The following is a 24,387-nucleotide window of genomic DNA, read 5'->3' on the forward strand; positions in this document are numbered from 1 at the left end:
GACATCCAGCTGACATCATCCGGTGGACGGCAAAGGCCTGCCAAAATTTCCGTCAGCGACGGACGGCAAAGGCCTGCCGTTAACCACCTAACGGAGTAACAACGCATTTATTGCCATCTGCATTCTTTGCCGTCCGCTGCTGATGGCAAAGGCCCCTTTGCCGTCAGCCGCCCGAAGCAGACGGCAAAGTACCTCTTTGCCGGACCTTGCTTTGCCGTGGCCTTTTGCCGTTCGCGGCAGACGGCAAAGACCTTTGCCGTCCATCATCCATGCATTTGCCGTCTGCCGTGGCAGACTGCAAAGTAGCTGATTCCTGTAGTGTTTGTCATGGATGTACATGCATGACAAAAAATGCGACCTACTCTGACAAACGCGTATCATCACGGAAGTTTATTTTTTTGTAGTGTTGTGCGCTCAAGGGTGGCTTGCTCCGCTGGCATCGGGCAAGTTGCCCCGGCAAGGATCTTGCCGAGGGAGTCCACCTCGCCCTCTTGCTCTCCTGCACTTCTGGTCTTGGCGTTACCTTGGTTGTCTCATACTTCGGCTTCTCTCCGGCTTCCCTCCTTTGCCCTACTAAGTGTGGTCATGGCGCGCGGCTCTGACTACCGGTGCACAAGTAAAGCGGTCAAAAAAGAGCCCCTACTTTTGTACACCGACATCATTGTTCATTCCCCGGTTTCCGTGTTGTTGCAACTGGAATACCGACAAGTGAACCGTGATATGTGAAACCAATACTCCCAGCAACCCTGTTGCTTGGGAGTTAATGGAAGATAATTTCACTCTTAGCGTGTTGGTTATTGTATCACCATTCTAAGATTGATCGTGATACTTAGTCCACTTTCCTGTTGCACTCCTCGATTGATGAGTTAGGATTTTGTCAAATCCTCGCTCATTTGATCATATCGTCTCGCCCTGAAAAGCAAGATTGTTCTCAATCTTAATAACATGTCGGTGTTTCGTGATTTTCCAAATATCTTCTCGGAAGTATCACCAGGTTGTCCCCTAGCCCATATGTTGAGTTCATGATCAAGTTGGGTTTCCAATCAACCACTCTTTCTCCAAGAATCTGTGTTGGATACCCCTGAGCTAGTTCGTTAAGCCAAACAACAACTTGGAGAGTTGGAAGATAAAAGCTTGTCTGACTTAGTTCATTTTAAGGGATATCTTTGTGTGTGTGTTGAAGAAAGATGATATCTTCATCAATTGGTCCTCGTATCAGTTGTTGGATCTATTGTCTTGTCAGAACTTTGGTTTGAGTGTGGGCTATTGTTAAATCAAATCAGAACCAACAATGTTCGTAATGTTTTCTTATTCATGGTTGTTCCCTCGAGCATGCACCATTATATCTTTTGGTCTGACCAACGCTATCGCTTTGTTCACATAGTTGTGGAATTCCATCTTCATGGAAATCTGGATGACCAGTTGTTGAGCCCATCGGCAATTTTTTCATCTTGTCCATGATTCATGCTGGACATTAAGCTAGTGTTGGAAACTTTGAAAGCATTTCTTCATGCTAGCTCATGAAGCATATGTTTGGTGTAAGAAGTGACTTTCTCCAAGTTCACATGCATTAGGTGCAAGTTGCCGCCATGAATTTGAGAAAGGTTTGTTTTGCTTCCTCTGGAATCATCCCAAGTCAATCATGTATGTGCGAAGTATTCTATGGTTTGATAGACTGATCATCTCCATTCCATATGTATTCCCTAGAACACAAAGCCACTTGTTGATTTTTTTTAAGGATAAGAAGTTCAAATGTTGTTCCTGAAGGGCCCAGACGGACATGCACAAGACTTCAATATTCTCGATGATGGTTCCCAGCTGAACTCAGTAGTATTTGGTTGTAAGACTACTATGTGGTCATGCCTATCTTGTGTGTTCACAGGTATGTAGCAGAACCCTCTCATGTTTTGGAGCTTGTTGTCGTAGTTCATCTCCCGAGAATCTCGCAACGTCATCTCGTCAATTTGTGTTGCAAACTTTCCTTTCAGACATGATGGTTGGAACATTCCTAGCTTGCACCTGCCATTGTGCCATTTTACCATGGGCTGCCCTTCTCAGTAATTGCTATTCAGGATCATCCTCAAAAGTGGGCTTACCCTGGGCCCTATCCTTTCTCGATGATAAGAAGAAATCATCCATCACGTTGTCTTCAACAAGGTAGTCCACATCAACCATTCTAGCTCGAGTATGCCGTTCTCTCAAACTCTATCAAACTATCATTCGTAAATTGCCTTAGGCTGGTATGAAGAGTTTGAATGATCTCCGTATTAAAAGTAATTCTTTTTGCCACTTAAGGAAATAGTTCTGCGAGTCACCTTCCCTAAGGTGCCCGTTATGGAATCGTGGCAATTAACTCCTCGCTACATAGAAACCATGCACCATCTTACCCAAGCGTGGAACTGTTGCCTACCAAATTGAACCTCCGTCATATGACTCTTCCATCCCTCCTGATGTGTGTTTTGTGTGTCAGCTCAAGAGATGTTTCAATGTCTCACTCCATGACTTGATCTTGAGTTGCTCGATCTTTGAGAAGATCAATTCCTCTAGAGTTTTCCCCTTTCCTCTCGTTGTCATGTTGGATGGAGTTCTCAGAGCAAGACATCGAGATAAAGATGATGATTGAATCAACGTTCTTATGAAGTGCAACCTGGATCGTGAAGATTGTGCTAGCTTTGTGTCCCCTCTGTTTTCTTACGTCACGTCTTGAATCTCAGGACGAGATTCTTGTTTGGGGTGAGTTGTCACAACCCTAAAATTGCTTGTAATTAGTTGTACTAGTAGAAAAGGGGGCAACGGTCCAGGCCGGTTCAGCCCATTAGTCCCGGTTCAGTCTAGAACCGGGACCCATGGGGGCATTGGACTCGGTTCGTGAGCTTAGGGGGCCGGCCGGGCCATGTGGGCCATTGGTCCCGGTTCGTCTAGACCTTTTGGTCCTGGTTGGTGGGACGAGCCGGGACCAATGGGCCTCGCTCCTAGCCCACCATCATTGGTCCCGGTTGCTGGCTTGAACCGGGACCAAAGGCTCCCCTTTAGTCCCGGTTCATGCCACCAACCGGGACCAATGGTGGTGCCTATATATACCCCCTCGCGTAAGAGCAGAGCACACTGCTCTGTTTTTTCTGGCCGAGGAGGAGAGGGCTTGGTGGTGCTCTAGCTCACCTCCTATGCACACAAGGTGTTCGATGGAATGCCCGAGCCACACTACTTAAGCTTTCTCCTCTGCAAGCTCGACCTCCAACCTCCATTTTCCTCAATATTTGTCTAGGTTTAGCGGTCCGTCACGCCCTGTCCCCGACTTCACCGCTGTTGATCACCCGTGCCGAGCTCATCGCCGGCACCACCGTGGTGAGCCTCTTGTTCTTATCTTCTTTCTGAAAGGAAAAAATATTCTTACTTGTATGTTTACATAGATACTTGTATTATTTTCTTACTTCTATAATTGCATCTTATATAGTGCGATGGTTTTGGTATCCGCCCCCGTCGGCCCTCGTCCTGTCTATGATTCGGATGAGGTATATATATTATCTTTATAACTATTGGTTCATTTATTGTTTATGAAAATTATGCCGACCAACGTGACATAGATTTTATTTATGTAGGATGTATGTGAATTGGAAATTCCAACCGACCCTATTGTCGAGAGGTTAAATTTTGTTGAAGAAGAAAATAATTTGTTGAGGGAAAAAATAAAAAAAATTGAGGAGGAGAAGATGATATTGGAGTTGCATGTTGCGGATGTCGTCGATGATCACAAGATCAAGATGGATACAATGTGCTTGAAGATTGCAGGGCAAGGTCACTGAATTTTTTTATATCCAAAGGACAATGTCGGATTGGAAGTGCAGGAAAGATAATAATTTATTTAAGAAGAGTGCTAGACAACGTGATATATGCTTCACCTGCTATTGAAGACCACCAGATTGATATGTACTTCAGCAACATATGCGGCTACCAGCTATACTACTTAAAATACTTGACAACCCTCCATTGTTTGCAGGAACCGGACATGAAAATGCTTTAAATTCGTGCATGTATAATTCAAGATGGAAGGGAAATCATGAATCAATCAAATGCAGAACACAACAACTAAATTCTGACGGATGAAACTTTGCCTGAAAAGAAGAAGAATTCTCACGGATGAAGCCATCATCTAAACATGTCACTGTAGGCTACTGTGCTATAAACGCCATTAATACAAATAAGTTCTTTAGAACTCAAATTAACAGCAAAAACCACAGCGAGTTCTATCTAAGCCAGAGAAGTACTTGTCAACTAAAATTGCCAGGAAATACCACAACCAGATCTATCTAAACCACTTGATGCCACCAATAAAGTACCTCTGGTTCCTTTCAGTTTAATGTCAGTCTGTCTTGATGTTGTATGACAGGGAAAGGAGGGCCTAATGACCGGTAGTGATGCAATGGAGTAAGAGCTTACACCGAAACCTACCTGGCGCGCTGGATGACAGAAGAAACAGTGACTTCTGAAGCGGATTACATGCACTTAGTCCAGTCGAAAGGAAACCGATGCCTCAATCTATGTCGAGGAGCAGAAAGCCCAGCGTGTTGGCTTGGGGCGGGAGCAAGGCAAGACGAAGGATGGTGGCAGAGGATGGATGATGGCGAGAGGGCGGCGGCAGCGAGTTCGGTGAATGGGAGCCGGCCGGCGAGAGGGGGTGTGCATGAGATTGTTCACGCGAGATAGAGGTCCAGGAGATGTACGCTATTCTACCGGCCCAAGATCTTGAAATTTAGGTAGGATGGAGGAGTCGTGGTGATGAAGGATCTAATTTCTGTGAAATATATATTGATATGGACGCTATAACAACGTGATGTGTGTACCCTAAAAAACAAAAGTATGGCACATCTAGATGTGCTTTAACAAAACCGAAAACAAAAACAAAACAACGTGATTTGTGTACCCTAAGAAACAAAAAACAAAACAACGTGATTTGTGTACGTGTAGGTTGCTTCAGGATTGGTCCTTGTTAGTGTTAGGTGTAGCTTGGATCAACCGAGTAAAAAAGGATTTTTAAAGCGTTTTTGGCTCAACAGAGATTGTTTTTTTTCTTCTGAATTGCTGACATGGAAGTTTGGATCCTATCAGTTTGGGGTTCTATTTTTTGTAACCGAGATGGAATTCTTTGTATGGATTTTTATTTTTTGCTTCCATTTAAAAAAACAATTGGGCTGTGGATTAGATGGGCAATCTACACCGTAAAAACTTGGTCCCGCCAGATTAAAGTGGGAATTATTAGGGAGTCTGTAATTAGTATAGGTATAGATCTGTGAGCATCCATGCATCATGTTTAAATTCAACGGATTTTAATTGGGGATGTAGAAACCCTAGCACCAAATGAATTCAACTAGGTTCAAATAAAAATATTTTGAATGAACCCAAAATGCCCTGCAGAAAAGTTCATCATTTTTGAATTGGCTAAAAACCTCTTCTGTCACTGGGTGAGGACACCGCAAGATCGGACCCATCACAAAGCACCTCTCCCCATTGCAAGGAAAATCAATCTAGTTGACCAAACCAAACCAAAGTTTGGGAGAAGAAATATGAGGCTATAACAATCATGCATATAAGAGATCAAATAAGTCTCAAATATTATTCTTAGATAGATCTGATCATAAACTCGCAATTCATCGGATCCCACACCGCAAAAGCCATTACATCAAATAGATCTCCAAGAACATTGTATTGAGAATCAAAAAGACAGAAGAAGCTATCTAGCTACTACCTACGGACCCATAGGTCTATGGTGAACTAATCACACATCATCGAAGGAGCACTAATGAGGATGGCGAACCCCTCTGTGATTGTGCTCCCCTCTGGCAAGGTATCGGAATAGGGCTCTAGATTGGATCTCGTGCTTTTGGAACTTGCGGCTGATGGAATTGTGTTTTGTCGACTCTGATAGGGTTTTTGGAATATTTGGGTATTTATAGAGTTCAGAGGCTATGGAAAGGACTCCCATGGGCTGCACCACCCCACCTGGGCGCGCTAGGGGCCTCTGGAGCGCCCTGGTGTCTTGTGGTCCCCACGGGCCTCCCCTCTGGTACTTCCTTGGCTCCCAACACTACTACAGGATGGTCCAAATGCGACACTACGATCAGAGACTCTTCGATGAGACTGTGTGTGATGCCATAATCGCAAACGGTGGTGTAAAAAACCATCAAAAAGGTGCAAACTGTTTGCGATGACGGATGCGTCAAACATGGTTTAGATTTTAGTTGCGTGTGCAATGCAGTGCATACATTTCAGTTCAATTAACTATTTGGGATGAGGAGGAACAAAAGAAACAGTCAGACAGATGCAGGTCTGTGCGATATACAACAGACGGTTCACCTAGGATGAACTGTGTGTGATTTGGCAACACAATGGAAACGGTTCAACTGAACAAGATGTGTGTGATACGCGGCAAACAATTCCGTAATAAAAAATGTGCGCGAAGACCAATAATAACACAAACGATTGCTACTAATAAGCCGTGTGATTTGCTCTGTCTACAGAAGAATAACATGTGTATACATATATATATAACTGAAATAAACATCCAATTACATAAGTGACTATACATATCATTCGCACACACCTCAATAAACAATTGCATGCATTCTAAAGTAGGAGAAACGATCGTCTAGTCATCTACTTCTTGTGATGCTCCCGCCACTGCCTGGGGCAGGAAGAAGACACTTCCTCATGTCAACGATCCGCCTCTACATCTCGTAGCTTGTGTACGCGTCCTTGGCCGCGTACTTGACATGCATGTTGTTCATCCAGTCTCTCATGCTTAAATTACTAAATTTTAGTTGCAAAAATTAGATACTACTAGAGATTTTTAGCTTCATATTTTGACAAATTGCAGTGTTACAAGGTTGACAAATGGCAATGTTACTAGATTAACAAATGTCAATCTTTCTAGTTTGACAAATAGCAACATACCCAATATGACAGATGCAAATCTTACCAAATTGTTTGTAAGTGGTTGCACACGGGTCATCTAAAAGAACCGTTTGCGTTGAAGAGATGCACAAATCCTGCTCTCACTTTGCATAGGGGTGTTCTATGTAACGTTTGCGATCAAGAGCCGCAAAAATCCTGCTCGACACATTTTCCCTTGGCTTCCTGGGGAAGCTGTCGGTTTGCATACGCGTGTTCTAACTAAAACGTTTGTGACGAGTGTTTTATATTTAAAAACCATTGAAGTTTTTTTCAAAAGAAAATCATTTGATAAGTCTGTACATTCACTACACCATGACACTATATTCCCTACGGATGTATGTTGGAAAAAGTCAGTATTGCCGACCGACCGTGACTTGAGAAAACTTCTAATAGACAGTTTGTTGGGAAATCACGTGAACAGTGAGTGACTGTCGGTCGGGAATAGTACGGAATTTGTTGTCGAATCATCGGTCGGGAAACCTCGTATGTCTATCAGCCCGTCGGTCCGTAAATAACGCCGACCCACAATTCGTGGCAAATTGGCCAACGCGGGCTACGGAAAATTTTTAGCGCGAATATTTTGGCTCAAGACCGCGAACGCTCAGATCTAAATAAGGTCTAGCGCGCACGTAGCCAAATCCCTAATTCCCCTTATAGATGGCCAAATGGGCCGGTTTTTTCAGGCCGGCCCGTGAGCACGCCGGCACGGCCCGCCTTGGCCCAGGCACGACACGGGATAAACGGGCCGGGCCCGGCACGAGGCACGACCTGGGCCGTGCCTGGGCCTGGAGGCTGGGCACACGGGCCGGCACGGCACGGCTCGATTAAGTTTTTTTTAGTTTTTTTCTACATCTATATATGGCCCAACATGTAAAAATAGGCTAAAAACGCTCAGTGCATCAAATAATAGGTTGAAAATATGCGGCCCACCGTGCTAAACGGGCCAACGTGCCGGCCCGTTTACTAACTGGGTCGTGCCTGGGCCTGGGGGCGCAGCACGGCCCATATAGTAATCGTGCCCTGGCGGGCCGTGCCGGGCCAGGCACGATTACGATGGGCCGGGCCGGGCCGTGCCGGGCCAGCCCGTTTGGCCAGGTATGATTCCCCTTCTCCTTCTCCTTCGATTCCCCACACCCGCCGCCGGGCTCTCCACCGCAGCCCTGCGCCCCCGCGCTCCACCACGCCGTTGGCCTCTCCCTCGCGCCCCCGCGTCTCTACTGCACGATGTCAACCTCTCCATCACCCCCCACGCCTCTCCACCGCGCCGGCCACCTCTGCACCTACTGCAGAGGAGCGTTGCCCTTGCGGAATGGCGTGACGGCCGTGGCGGGGCACGTCCCGGAAGTGCTGTTGTTCGTGGTGTCCAATCCCATCGACGACCTCACCTACCTCGCCTGAATGCTTTCAAGCTTCTCGGCGAGCAGCGTCATCGGCTTCGGCACCAACCTCCACTCCTCCAAGTTTCGGTTCCTCATCAACCAGTACCCCGACGTCAACACCTAGGACGTGTAGGTAACTAACTGGATCCTGAATCGAGATCAGGACTTGTGCCCTCACTTAATATTCTAGCTCCCATTGCTTTAGTATCATCCACTAAGATTATGCATGGCTGGACATAGAAAATGGATAGCTTAAAAATTATGTGTGATTAGTCACTAAATGTACATAGAAAATGGTTGGGACAACTCTGCTGGAATATAAATGTAGGGCATTATTTACTTATAGTACAATTATGTGGTAATGTTGGTCTTGCTGTCAATCTTTATATTGGAGAAAAGCAGAACTTCAATCCAGTAAGTAAAATTCGTAATTGCTATATGCGTACAATTGGTTCGATGCCGGATCCATGTAAAAGAACACCCAACAGATCAATTGAGAAAGTATCATTGCTTAATTTCTTATTTACTGAAACTGAACCTCTTCCAGTGCGGTTAGGGAAACAATATGAATTCTGATAATCATTTTCAGTTTGAGAAGTTTCTGTTTTTAAATGCTTCTTTTAAAGGACCATGTTCAAATGACTAACCTGTGTTTTGTTCGCAGGCTATTTACCTTGTTTCTTTATTAAGGTGTTGATGGGCTGTAACTATTTGCCACTCTGAAGATATAAAGTGTTATTTCTTTAGGTATTGTATCACTGAGGTTAGATGATGAGAAGAATCCACACCGATGTAATTGTTTGCATAGTAAAATTACTTTTTGGTACACATATCTCATTATTAGATGTGGAGATGTTTTATATTGATACTTCCATCTGACAATACAAAAGAAAGCTATGTATCTTCCATCACATTTGTTTTCTCCGCCAAGAAGAAAATGTAGCTCCGAGCACTAACCTATCTATGCAGGCACCCTCCCACGCACCTGTAAGCATGAATGAAGGACGTGTTTTGAGGTCTAGTGTAACACAAGATCATGCGCATCAGCCTTCCAAAGTAAGCCATCCTGCTGAGTCAAAACTGTAGTATATTCATCCACACATTTTCATTTTTGGGTGGAAATTAAATATAGGTAGAACATGCAGCAGTACAAACACAACTAGCTGAAGTCAGTGATATAGGTTCTATTCTGTTCTGAAAATAGAACATCTAAAACACATGTGTGCTTTATGTGATTGCTTAGTTCCTCTCTGGTTTTCCTTTTTTTACATTCTTCTTAAATTACTAAACCTTCTAGTTCTGTTATCTGGGCTAGACACACCATCATCATGTGTCTAGGTTACTAAATCACATGTGTGTTTTATGTGATGGTTTAGTTCCTAGGTTATCTTGAAATTTGGAACTTCAAAGCCCCCTCCCCCAAACTGTTGGTGAGTTCTTGCGGATTGCTTCAGTCTGCAACTAGATCTCCCTGTCCTGCCCATCAAATCCTAGTTACTACTGAGATGCAACTAGATCTATTTGTACAACTGGTCTATTTTGCGAAGTTTAATGAAGCCACTTCTTGGATTCGATTTGTTTCCAAACGGTTCAAAGAGTTGGGAGAGACAAGTCTGAACAGGAAAGATGAGGCCGAGAGGGGTTATCTGCAAATGAGCAGTGGGCGTCTTCTTGCAGAGTTGCACAGATTGATTCGTGTGTGCTAGATGCTGATCCTGAACAACAGATGGCAGACACACCATCATCACCAACTCGAATTTTTATAGGAGTAGAAATTTTTATTCTCTATACACTGAACGAAAACAAGGTATTTTATGTTTTTATTCTCTGTTTTGCACAAGTGGCCTGCAACTGTTTCTATTCTTTTTATTATCTGGAAGCAACAGCAAGGATATATCATACATGAGGGTACTTAAAGGCCAGCTAGGAAATAGATAAGCTTTGAATACCAAAGTAAAGAACCTACTTTTGTAACTAGACTTTTAGTGCTGAACAGCTCTCCTAGACTGTGATTTTTTGATAAAGTCAAAAAAATTGCTAAGAAAAAAAGATGTGTTGTGGGGGTGGGAAACACAAAGTCTGAGATTCCTTGTTCTTGGTGCAGTGACTTTTTATCCCAGGTTTACAATCATTTACGTACTTTTGTAACTGGATTGCCACGGTTATTGTTGTGTATATTTGTTTCTTTCTAGAAACATAGGGGTTTTATGCCACCCTTCGCAGATACTGCCACGGATGTCGAGTGGCAACATCTTATTCCTTAGGTTCATGAAATGGAGAAAAATCATTTGAGTTTAAATTTTATGTATTACTGCATAAATAATGTAAGCAAATAAGTTCTCCTTTGTTAGACCCCTCCAGCTATGTACTTTTGCTGCTACTAATCGTGAACTATATTAGCATGGAGCATTCTAATTATTCTTCTGCATTGTTCTCTATCTTGACAACTACTGTAGCGCAGGCTGAAGCGATGGCATGTGGAATTTCCATATCATGTATGATTGATGTAATTGCATCTCAATAGGAACTATTTGGTGCATAGCATATCGGTCCCAGCCTACTTGCTGTAAATGCCTGATTTTGATGGATTTTGTTCATGGAGTTGATTATACAATCTAGAATATTTACCCTTTTGAGCCAAATTCAACAGAGTATATCATCTAATACTAACGATTTCAACTATCATGGCGTATTCACGTCAAAACTAAATCCAGTAAATTTGTACATCTACTAAAAGAGTCACAATTATATATGTATTTAGCTTTCAGCTCACTGTATCCACTATCTGTAAAGGTGTATGTTTATTTTTTTGGAAACAAGTGTTGGGATATTGGCTGCTAGTACCTATGCACAGTAACTTAAGTATGTCCCTAGGAACACTAAATGCTCAGCAATCGTACAGAGGGCTTCTATGCCACATCCATGGCCACTGCTGGTAGTCGATTGGTGGTCTTCATGTTTCGAAATTCTACTTTTATAGATTAGATAAGTGTATTCCTCATTTTGTGTGCACAATGCAGATATGAATTATGCCTGTATTCAATTTCATAAAATAATTGAACATTCTAATAATTGAGACATCTTTAACTTATGTTGGAAGCAAACATAAGGACGGGACTCACAATGAACCATGAAGCCTGCGATCCGCGTCAACTGTAGTACAATTGATGTCTCATACTTGTGCCTTTTTGCTGTCATTCTGTAAACCTGATGTGTGGTGTCTTGTCTTGGTGCTTAGAACAAACTGAAGTGTATGTATATGACAATTAGTTAATGGAATAAAAATGGTTTGGTGAACCTGATGTATGATGTGTTGGTGATTATGCTTAGAACACATGAACTATATGTATGTGACAATCAATACCATATGCTAATTAAAATTGAGGTTGGCTAAACAAAATGTAGACGAATTATTGGTCGGGAAAAGAAAATGCCATCAGATTGTTGGTCGGCAAAACAAACACCATCAAACAGTCGGTCGGGAAAGGCTAACAACAGGCCCAACAAAATGTTGGTCGGGAAAGAATACCCATTTGATAGTCGGCCGGGAAAGGCCCATGGTTACCCCAATGGACTGTTGGTCGGGAAAAGCCCACGGCAGGCCCAACAGACTGTTGGATGGGAAAAGTACCCCTTAGCCATCAAACAGTCGGTCGGGAAAGATATGTCGGTCGGGAAAGGGTTTTCCCGTCTGGACTTTTCCTAACAGACAAGGTTGGTCGGCAATAGAATTTCCCGACCGACTGTATGTCGGTGGAAGGTGTATTTCCAACCAACCTAGCTGACGGGGATGTAGTGTTGTGGTGTAGTGATTAAGAAAGAAAAACACAAGTTCGCTCAAACCATATCTTTCATTTAGTCATATTGCGAATTAATATTCATATGATCGAGATACACTATTAAACCTAAGAAAAAACTATTTCCGGCGGCGGCGGAGGCGGCGTGCCACACCGTCGTTGTCGTTGTCGTCCTCCAGGACGCCGTTGTTGAAGTCTTCAATGCAGCACAGAATGTTCTTCACTTCTAAATCAAACATCATGTCGTCGCGCGATCTACGGGCGGGGTACGGGAGGACGGCAGCTGGCGGCGCTGAGAGGTAGTGGTCGACGGCAGTGTCCCATGCCGCCGAGGGGGGCGCGCGCATGGGCACAGGAGCGGCGGGTGCAACCAAACGCATGGGGACCGGCGCCGCAGCGGGTGGAGGGGAACGCACGGGCACAGGCGCTGGCATGTAAACAAGCTCGCACGAGTCCGCGGAGACCTCGCTGACTCCCGCGGCTTCCAGCTCTCCGATAGTGCTCGGCGACCAGCCCGTCAATGCTACGGGGATTGTCGCTAGTGCGAGCACGGGGATGGGAGCTGGGACGGGAGCGGGGGTAGCTACTATCGTGGCCAGCTCGTTCTGGGCCATCTCCATGAGGCCCCATTCCTCCTTATTTTCTATCTCCTCCGGCTCGGAGTCGACTTCACAAACTTGAAGACTAGTGGAAGATGATCCTTCTGCGCCATGGAGTTGATTGAGGTCTCCGGGAGGGAGTGGAATGGGAGGCGAACAGTAAGGCCGCCTGTATTAAGCAGCGGCTGGGGCACCATTAATGAACAGGAAGGCGGGCTGCCATGGAAGTCAAAGGGCTCGCTTCCCAGTGAGCCTGTGCAGCGTACAGCTCGCACGCTTCCCAGTGAGCCTGCGCATTGGAGGACAGCTTGCACGCCTCTCGGTCAGCCTGCGCACCGGATTGCACTCACACGCCTCCCGTTCAGTCAAGGTCAAGCAGCTTTCCGCACAGCACCTCCTATATCCATTAAAACCAACACATGTGGTGTCACGTGAATGGTTAACAGAACGCACACGGTTTGAATTACACAAACGTTTGAGATATTAAAGTGGCAGCTATTTTTTCAAAATGCCTTTTGTTGGTTGTTCTTCGAGTGCGCCTTCTCTCAAAATGGACATGAAAAATACTACAATATGTCGGGTGCCATTCCATGATAGTGTGCCAAGTTTCATGAATTTCAGACGAGTTTTGGATTTACTAGAATTTTAAAACAAAGTATCTCAACGTTTTGCCGGCAATCAATGATACCCTGTTGTTTGAAATTCATTCCCATTTCTTGCATGGGACCTAAGCATGCACCCAAGGACACAGATTGATTTTTCAACCAATTTATATGCACTGGAGCATGTTAGTTCAAATTTTAATTATGCACATAAATGCATTGAAAACTCAGTTAATACATAAAAATCTCCAAACGAACCCCGAAAAATCACAACAATTGACACAACACTCCTGTTGTTCTATGTTGACACGAGGAAAATTTGAAAGCAATAAGAGGCAACGGATATCGTTTCGTCCCGAAAGGTGGGACGTTCCCTATCGAAACCATCATGCTTGTTGTGAGAAGCTCTAGTTTGTGAGAAGCATATGCCCAAACCTGCCCCAATTGGGACAAAAAAATTACCATGACATGTCGATGCCGCTCCATGATAGCATGCCAAGTTTCAAGAATTTCATACGAGCTTTGTATTTACTAGAATTTAAAAACCAGGTATCTCAATGTTTGCGGCGAGTGACGGTGGCAGGGTGTTTGACATTCATTCTCATTTCTTGCACGGGACGTAAGCATGCAACCAAGGACACAAATTTGAATTTTCAACTAATTTATATGCATTAGAGCATGTGCCTGTAGTTCAAATTTGAATTATGCACATGAATGCATAGGAACTCAGTTAATGTATAAAAATGTCCAAGCGAACCCCGAAAAATCCAAAAAATTGACATAACACTCCTGTTGTTCTATGTTGATACTAGGAAAAAATTTGAAATCGATAAGAGGCAACGAACATCGTTTCATCTAGAAAGGTGATACGTTCCCTACCGAAATCATCACACTTGTTGTGAGAAGCTCTGGTTTATGAGAAGCTTATACCCAAACCTGTCCCAAATTGGACAAAATTTTACCACGGTATTTTGATGGCGCTCCATGATAGCATGCCAAGTTTCATGAATTTCGAACGAATGTTGGATTTAATAGAAATACAAATGCAAGTACGTCAAAGTTTGCCGAAGAGCCACGGTGCCGTGGTGTTCGAATTTCATCCCCATTTCTTGCATGGGACATAAGCATAAACCCACGGACACATATGTAATTTCACAACCCATGTTGGTGCACCGGAGCATGTGCATGTAGCTTAATTTTGAATTGTGCACCTGAAATGGATAGAAAACCAATTTAATGTATAAAATGTTCAAACGAACCCTGAATAATTCCAATTCTTTTACGACACACATATTGTTGCATGTTCACTGCAGATAAAAGGTCTAGCAATTCAAACAACGTCCATTGCCGTTGTGACCCCATTATGTAATTCAAATCAAGATGAAAAATCAAGTAGATCCCACACAGTTTATTATCGCCAACCGTGTGAGAAGCAGCACAAAATATCCTGGAGCACCGTCGGTGTATAGTACGCCTATGGCTTATGCAAGAAGGTGCGTCGGCTACAGTCTATAGTCGGCGTCTCAAGCACACTAGCTCGCTCCCCAAATATCATTTCACTGTTCAATCGTCGCTAGTGAAAGATGGGAACGTTGACCTGCGTCGTGAGGGCAGCTTCGGTAGCCCCCTCTGGCAGAGCACGACCGCAGCCGCCATGCACGTGCTAACAAGGTGCATGAGCGCGGGCACAATCTGCGACCGGGCGGCCAAGGCGGCCCAAACGGCCGCTGTTGCTTCTTAGGTGGCGACAGCAACATCTGCCTCGCGGATAGCAACTAGCGAGAGCGGCACAACAGCTATCCGATCCGCAGCGGCGGCCTTCTATCTATCTATCTATCTATCTATACCTATACTAATTACAGACTCCCCAGTAATTACCACGTTAATCAGAAATTATGAGCCGTTCATTTGGTGGGACCAAGTTATTACGGTATAGATCTGATTAGAGACTCCATACAAATTCACCCGAAAAAAAAGAGACTCCATAAATATTACACTTTATTCATAATCAGATAATGGGCCCAACATAGGCTCCACGTTTAACCCTAAAGATAAGAGAATATTATCCATCCAATCTAATTTCTCCCCATCCAATTAATAAAATTTGCATTGCATAAGTTCTGTCAAAAAAAGTTTGCATTGCATACGTAGCTCTCCACCAAACATACGTTTCCAAAGCCTCTCCCTCTATTGGCAGCGACCAGATCTCGGTTATGTAGGAAAAGAGAAGGGAAAAAAGGTACACCTCTGCCTCTTTCTAATGGCCATCAATTTGATGATCGAAGCCGCCGCCTGCATCTCTCCACGGATGAGTTGTCAGATATCGCCTAGCTTGGCCGCTCTCCAACTGCCAGGCGTTGCCCCTACTAATCACGTTCTTCTTGCCCAGTTTCCTACAAGGAGCGGTCTAGTTGAACCCCATGAGAGAAGAAGTTTTGAAGTGGTACGATGGGGACTCACTACAGCTGTAGCTAGGAGGAAGATAGCTTAATGCTAGCAAGGAATTAATGCATTTATTTGCTTGCTTGGGAATTTATTGGGTTCGAATCCTTTCTGTTGATCCCCATGAGCCATGAGAGAAGTCTTGAAGCAGTACGATGGGGACTTGGTGCACCTGCAGCTTGGAGCAAGATCAATGGCTTAATGGTAGCAAGGAATTAACGCCTTGATTGGCTTGCTGGGAATTTATAGAGTTTGAATTTGTTCTGGTCTGTAGCAAAATTGCTCCGAGTCACACAAAGTAAACTTTCTAGCTCGAATAGAATACAAGTTTTATAATATCTCGATGATATTATTTTACTATCTGCAGGGTCTGAAGCAAAGAAGTACCATTGTTGATTGTCGCTTGAGAAGAAGGATTTATTGTCAAGGTTTCCAGATCGTGGTTGTGGTTGGCTGGGAGCATGTTTCTCTTTCACATTCTTCATGTTCTTTCACATACCTTATTTCCCTTTGGAAGTTGGGTTACAGAAGGTGAATCGTTGTGAGGGAAACTATTGGCCAGAGGTAGATTCATATGCTGCTCCTACTTGGTTTGGTCTCAACATCCTTGACGTACGCTCATATGTATGTATCTCCAGATGAAGCGGGAACTTTTTTCTTCTTGAAATAACATATACACTCAATGCTATTAATCATGCAGGTTTGAACTAGGTGATTACGATACGTCCTCAAACCCGATGTTTGATATATTGCCTTCTATGTTCACAACAACTTTCAGTCCATGTCATTCTCTTTGGAGTCTTTAAATCTATGGTTTTGAATAGATACTTCACAGATTCATTGCACAAAAAGTGTTTATCTTTGCAGTCCCATATTATGTAAGTGCAGATGCATGCAAAAACTGTTATAAATAAAACAAGTTTGCAATACATCTAAAATCGGTTTGATTTGTAACCACAACCCCTATATCTTGCCCACCTTCCCAATACAAATATGTCCCCTATTATGAATTAATACAAGGGGTTACCTTACAGACATGGTAGGAGAGGGCAAGAAGTAACCAAAGCCTGTAAGAAAGCAAGAAGTTAATTGTGTGGCTTTGCATATGTAATGTGAGACAGTGTTGTTCATGTTGTTCATGATTGGAAAAGTGAAAAACTAAAATATGCAGAAATTTTTGGGGGAAACTTATATTGTCTTACCTTTCTACTGATACACTATCTGTGTTGTCAATGTTTCCTTTTCGCAAAGGTTCTGTCAATGTTTTAGATCACTTTATCCAATTTTACCACGAACTGAAAATGCAGAAACAGACAGGGAGAGATACTGTTGGGAAGCATCATCACAGATTCTAGATGAGAAAAATATAGAGTATAGCCACGATTACAGCACCAGCTCGAGGTGAAAACTGTAGCTAGAAACGGAGCCGCCAACAGAGACAAGTTTGGTCGACGACGAGGAATCCATTCGTACTTGCTATGGCGGCAACAATGGCTGCATGGAGACCAATGAGAATAAGGTAAAACAAACAATGATGGCAATGGAAGGCTGAGGGCGAGATAATGACTAGGCTGCTAATTAAATCGATCTTTATCTATCTGTCTGCTGACCCATCCCCCATAACATATGAATTGGTGCCTCGGACATAGGCAATGTGTCTCTCATGAGGAAAAACGAATCAGTGGTGTGTTGCACTACGACTTAACAGATTTGATCCATTTGTTTTTCCAGTAGATCTCCATATAATCCGATGCTTCTCATGGAACCTTCAGTTTTTTTTGCGTTTTCCATATTGATGCTAGCAACCCTGGTGGTAATTAAAAGAGCTAGATTGTGGCGTTCAAAGCAAGAATGTTGTCTTGCGTTTCACACTCAGACATGTAAGTATCTCGATTCTGCTTTTACTCGCCGGTCAGTATGCAATTATGCATAGTGGTGTTTGCATCATCCCTAAAGTCCCAACAAAAAAAGCTTTAATGGCTTATTTGTGTTTTAGAATCGTTACTTTTCAGGCTATCTAAATAATCCTGTCATGTTGCTTCATATATTATCATTTGCAGATACCAATTTAGTCAGTAATGTGTTTTGATGTGAGATTATGGTTCTCAGCAAATGTAAATAAAATTTACGTGTTCGTATCATGCCACTAACTCAGATTTGTGATCTCAAGGATGATAATAGATATACGATGTGAACCATGTTGTTTGATTTGCTTTAAGAATTATTTTAGGTAGTTCCTCCTTTCAGTTGACTACTATTCAGATGTGGTATGCTAAATAATACATGTGTTTATACATACACATATATTATATACACGTGGGTATAGTGATTTTAGTCACATTTGTAGCATCATAGACCATCGATCATGTGGCACCGAATTATAATGTCTTGGATCAAAGAACGGGTATTATATACTCAACCGAAAAAAACTAATGCTACATGTGAAAGAAAACAGTCCTTGGCCAACAAAATATATTATCGTCACAGATTTCCCTCGGTTAGTATTGAAGGAAACAGTGTTGGCCAACAAAACATAGTAACATTAGAAATTTCAGTCAATTAGTATTGATCTACATATCCGCAAAAAAATTACTAAACGTGAAAAAATGAATCCTTGGCCAACAAAACGTAACAGGTTTAGAGATTTCTCTAGGTTAGTGTTATTTACACAGCCACAAAAAAATACTACACATGAGAAAAGGAGACCTTGGTAAACAAAACATATACCAACTTTAGAGATCTCCCTCGATCAGATCTGTCCATCTCATCCCATGTATCCCCGTAGAGAAGTCCAATCTCTCGATCGCAGCCATACAATATTGTGAGTGACCAAGCACAGATAGACTGTGTACCTTAAATGGAAAGGAAATGTTGCTTTTTTCTTGGATCAGTGACCACAGATCATTCAGATAGAACTGGTACGTTTTGTCTCTTGCGCATTCGAGTTAAAACCATTTATTTTGTTTTGTGGCTTTTATAACACTGGAGCTTGCACCGAAGGATGAGAAGGTGTGGCATGTTGAGATGATGGCTTCATCCCTTAGAATTTAGTACTTCCGTTCCGGACTGCGTTTGAACTTAAAACTAAGTGGTGTGCATGATTTCCCCTGCAGGTGTAATTACCCACATACGAATTTAATGCATTTTTGTGAGGGTTCGTCATTCAGCCAGTTACTGGAACCAATCTGATGTTTCATTGTGCCAGATCATTCAATTAGTATAGCTACTGATGTTGCTGGATTAGCAAATCAATCTGGTTGTCTTCGTCTCTTCGACAACACATGAAGCCTATATCATGTGAAGCATATATCATGTTATCACGCATTTTCTCTTCGACAACACTTTGTCTTCTCCATTAGTAAATCTCACGCCCTTTAGATATAAATTATTAAATTTGTTCACATTCTCTCTTTTTAGTTTATATTCATGTGGGTTGTGTACAAGAAGGCAACCAGTGATATAAGTTTGGACAATCGCCAGTCACCTATGGTGGCTGTCATGCCTAGACGAGTCAAGACTCAAAGCCCATGTGTGCAACTGTAGGTACTTAATGACAACCGACGCGTAATTGGCAGTTTTGCATTGGACCATGCTAACCAAATTGAGATGTGGCCATATGTGCTACAAATCCGCCTATTTCCAATATCTCAGTAATTTTTGTAATCCACTTTCAGCATGCATGGTGATGTCGGACACAAAGCTGTTGCTTGCACCGCGTCATGACCAAGGATGAATACACATGGTGAGGATCGATGGTCGATGAGGTATGAGTTCGTTTTTTATTTTAAATGAGGAAATAAATATTCTGTGTTTTAGTAATTCTTCCTTCACACAGTACCAGATGAAAACTAGACTGAATAATTTCTCTTATTTGAGTTGGTCTTTGAGAAATGCATGCCTATGACTATCAGTAGACGTACAAGTCCAATGCTCGCCCGTTATTCAAATTTTTTTAATTTGTATTTGTATTATGGACTGCTGCAAAAATCATGATGAAATTGACCAAACAATTTAAAGTTCCTCTTATATCTAAGGAAAATATGGCGACTTATAGAAGGGGAAAATCTAGAGCAACCATCACAGCCTATTTGTTCAGTAAAAACGCACAATAGCACGATATGGCCTGTAATTAAACTTTGAAGTACATTTTTCGCGTAAGTCCATCATCGATGTTGTACATGTATACTATCCAAGTCCCAAATTTAAATTCTACATATACGCAAATATGTGGTTCAGGTGCATGTAATAAAAATCACTATATGTAAGGATCTTTGGTATGATGTTCACAAAAGCTCTCTAGAGGTTGTTGCATGCATTCTTCAAATTCCAGATGTGATAAAGTGTGTTCTTTCTTTAATTTCAACTTATTTGTTCTACCGTTTCTTAGCTACATATCTCACTTGGATATGTTGTGTACTTTGTTTACCAATTGTTTTCTTGACCCAATTTATATGAAGCATATATGAAGAGGCAATGCAACCATAGGAATTAAGTAACAATATTCTTTTATTGCTTTTCCTAGATTGAATTTACAAAGAAAGCAATCGTTTCTCACCGAGGAAAACATAAGATTTGCTAAGCACGCCGTATGAATAGGTCTCTGCAAGTAGGTAGTGGTTAGTCGACATTACATGCTACTGAGATGAGATAAAAAAATCTTCCTTCCTCATACTTATAATGTGCTTATATTATGTTATCTCAGCGTAAACTATTTTTAGGTGCCACTTTATTAATTAAGGTGGGTAAGTCTAACTACCTCAATATACATTCAAATGCAATATTAATTAACTAGCCCGTGCGAATGCACGGATTGGCGACTAGTAGCCCTAATGGATGCTCCCCATGACCATGTCGAGGCCGCCCACGCCAAGCTCATGGTGGTCAGCGCACAAATCGAACGAAGCTTCTCCGACAATGGTCGGCAACCCACAGTTGAAGAGTTGGAAATCACCGAGAGCGTTTGAGCAGCCGTTCGTTCCTCCGCTGCATACCTTGCGACGATGGAGCCCGTCCAAGCCCAGATCGCGGCCACCCATGCCTAGCTCGTGGCGGCCTTTTCCAAATAGATGGCGGACGCGTATGGAGAGATGCTTACCGAGTATGGTGCGATGGCAGCCATGGAGCCCCTTCCCCACGAGACCGTCGGTCGTGAGCTGGACATGGAGGAGGTGGCGGAGATCGACGAGCACCAGCCGTAGTTGTACTCTTTGTTTTGTTTAATTAAGAGCGACAGTCTTTAATTTGTTAGAGTAATGTTTAGGTCACCTAGCTCTGTTTAATTGTGGAACTTGCTCGATTAAGAAGTGTGGGTGTGTTATAGTCTCCTTTGTGTACCCAAATTATGCAATGACGTGGATGGCCACTCTAACCAGGGAAATTCGAACCAAAATTTTTGACGTTCAAACTCATCACACACGGGTTAAGCTATCTGAATCGTTTATGATGTTCACACATCGTACACAGTTTTGAATAAGGCACTGTGTCTGATGACACTTTGCGCGCAGTTTTTTTGCTGAAGCGATTCAAAAATTTCGGCATCCATGTAAATATCTACCTCCCCTTTACCAAAAGCCACATTTCTCCTATTTCCGCCTTCCTTTCCAAGTTGAAACCTTCACTCCTTGCTTGCAGCGCCGCCTCCTCGCCGGCGACCCTCCTTCACGCTGCTCGGCCTCGTCTATCCAGGCAGGTAATCCACACCCGACCCCCATTCTCCTCCTCCTTTCACATCCCACATGCCTCGACCACCGGCGCGAGCGCGACAACTTCCACCGAAATCACCGACCTTCCACCAAATAAGCGCCGCCCAAAGCCATGGTGCACACAGTATATCAAGGATCTCAAGGAGCATTTGGCAGCGGAGAAGCAAATCACGGCCGCATGCATGGATGAGGGCGCGATGGCTTCCATTCGTGCCGAACCCCGGATCTTGGAGGAGCACCTTGCCATTTGCTAGCTACGTCGGTTAAGCATGCTCGGTTTACCCGTTGCGTGCGCTACTCCTGCCTTTCCTTCACAAATTCTAGTGAATTGTGCTATCTAATTTTACCACATAATATGTTGCTCTAGTGTATATGTCCTATATGTCATGCAGTGTGGTGCTCATTAATTAACTATTTTGTTAATTAGTTGTCGTCTTCAGTTAACTGTTTGGTCCAATTCTGCAAATGTGATGTTCAATTCTTCAGGCTGCAATTTGTGTTGTCTTCCATGTGAGAAATAAATCGAATTTATCTTTACAAAATACATCTGAAATGAATACAATTGCTATATTTCCAAGTTGTCAGGCATGGTTGGTTTGGTTATACATTGTGCAATGTGGTGCTCAGTTAACATTTGGTTCATTTGTGTTGTGGTGTTTAGTTAACTGTTTGGTTCAATTCTGCAATGCAATTTCAAATAGTTGTGGGTGCATTCTGTTATTGTATACCATGTGAGGAATATATTGAATTTGGCTGTAGTAAATACATGAGAAACAAATACAATTGCTAAATTTCCAAGTTGTTAAGCATGCTTTGTTTGGTTAACTGTCTGATCTTCTATTAGGAGTATGTTATATTGTGGAATGTGGTGCTCAGTTAATGTTTGGTTCATTTGTTGTGGTGTTTAGTTAACTGCTTGGTTCAATTCTGCAATGCGATGTCTAATTGCCGTGGGTACAATTTTGTAATGTTGTGCATGTGAGGAGTAAATCGAATTTGGCTGCACTTAATACATAAGAAACATATACAAGTGCTATATTTCCTAGTTCTTAATCATGCTTGGTTTGGATAAATGGGTTTTCCATGTGGTTTGAATTAATCCGATGAATCTGCAATGTGCTTATTTTTAATTAACATATTTTACTGATAGCATGCAAACCTTTACTTAACCTGATGACTAAATACCTTATATGTGTTGCAGGGAAACAATGGGAAGCACTGAGGTTTACAATCGAGGTTAGCACATGCATGGTCCGTTGTCTAATAGCACATTAATGTGCAATTGCAGGAACCATTCTAATATTTAAGTTTTTAACCATTTGGTCTTGCACATGTAGGTCTTGGTGTTAGAGGTTTTGACCCACTGTTCGACCATTTTGGCATATGGGGAAATGAGTTGTCCATGAATATCAATCAAATTAAGAAACTCGGAACGATTGTTAGGATAAAGAAATTAGCGACAAATAACAACAAGATCTTTGTCTGCACAATGAAGAAGACATCAGTTCACTACAAGATGGTACTAACTATTATACCTTGCCTTTTTTTATTCCTTTGCCCCATTTCCAATATAGAGAAGATATTTACGCACATCCTTGTTTTCAGTCCTTTCCAAAGCAGTTCACTAATGATTACCTCTCAAACCACCTCTATGGTTAGGAGGCAAGGAAGGTTTTCATACAACACCCACGGTTCAATATTGAAGTGTTCCTGAAGAGGACGAAGGATAGACGGTCAATCATCCACAAGCACTGGCCTAAAGTTGCAAAGACATTCAACACGAATGAAGGCTCAATATTTGCCTTCCGCTTCAACAGTTTTCCAGATGAGATGCATCTGTCTATATACCGTCTATGATGCTAATTTCGAAAGGTTCTACATGTTGCATGTGAAACTTAGTGCTAGTGCAGTTGTGTAATGGGGTAGCTGAGTGCTGAAGCTATATCATGTTGTACTCTGATGTATTTCAATTATGAAATCCTGCTTCCTTAATGTGGAAATGAAATATATTATGTGCTTAATATGAATGTAAATTATATTAATAAGTGGATTATTAATAATAGGGCAATTAGCCTACTAATGGTGAATTAGCATGCTAATTGGGTTTTGCTATTGCAAACGGTTATTGAGAAAATACCGTGGGCGATGACCTCAGGAAATGCACACAGTTTCTTGGAATAAACCGTGTTGGATTAGTGAACAATCACACACGACCTTCTCTAGAATACTAGTTGCGTTAGGCCACTTTGCGCAAATGTTTACCATATAAAAACAGTGTGGGATGGATAGCCTTAGCCACATAGTTTCTTCTACGCACCGTGTGTGATGCATTCAGTAACGCAAACGATAAATTTTTTATATCGTGTGCAATGGCAACGCTATCACAAATGATTTAACAGGTAAAATTGTGTGTGATGTACCTGTGAACGGAAACGATTTCCTTGGAGCGACTGTATCGGATGTACATACGAATGGAAACATTTAGCAGGGACTGACTGTGTAGGATGTACTTGCGACAGGAAACAATTTCGCTGATGTCTACTACACAACCTTCTTCTTGTAGACGTTGTTGGGCCTCCAAGTGCAGAGGTTTGTAGGACAATAGAAAATTTCCCTCAAGTGGATGACCTAAGGTTTATCAATCTGTAGGACGCGTAGGATGAAGATGGTCTCTCTCAAGCAACGCTGCAACCAAATAACAAAGAGTCTCTTATATCCCCAACACACCCAATACAATGGTAAATTGTATAGGTGCACTAGTTCGGCGAAGAGATGGTGATACAATTGGTATATGGATGGTAGATAAAGGTTTTTGTAATTTGAAAATATAAAAACAGCAAGGTAACTAATGATAAAAGTGAGCATAAAAGGTATTTCAATGATAGGAAACAAGGCCTAGGGTTCATACTTTCACGAGT

Source organism: Triticum urartu, chromosome 6 (assembly GCF_003073215.2).
Source record: "Triticum urartu cultivar G1812 chromosome 6, Tu2.1, whole genome shotgun sequence".
NCBI classification, from domain to species: domain Eukaryota; kingdom Viridiplantae; phylum Streptophyta; class Magnoliopsida; order Poales; family Poaceae; genus Triticum; species Triticum urartu.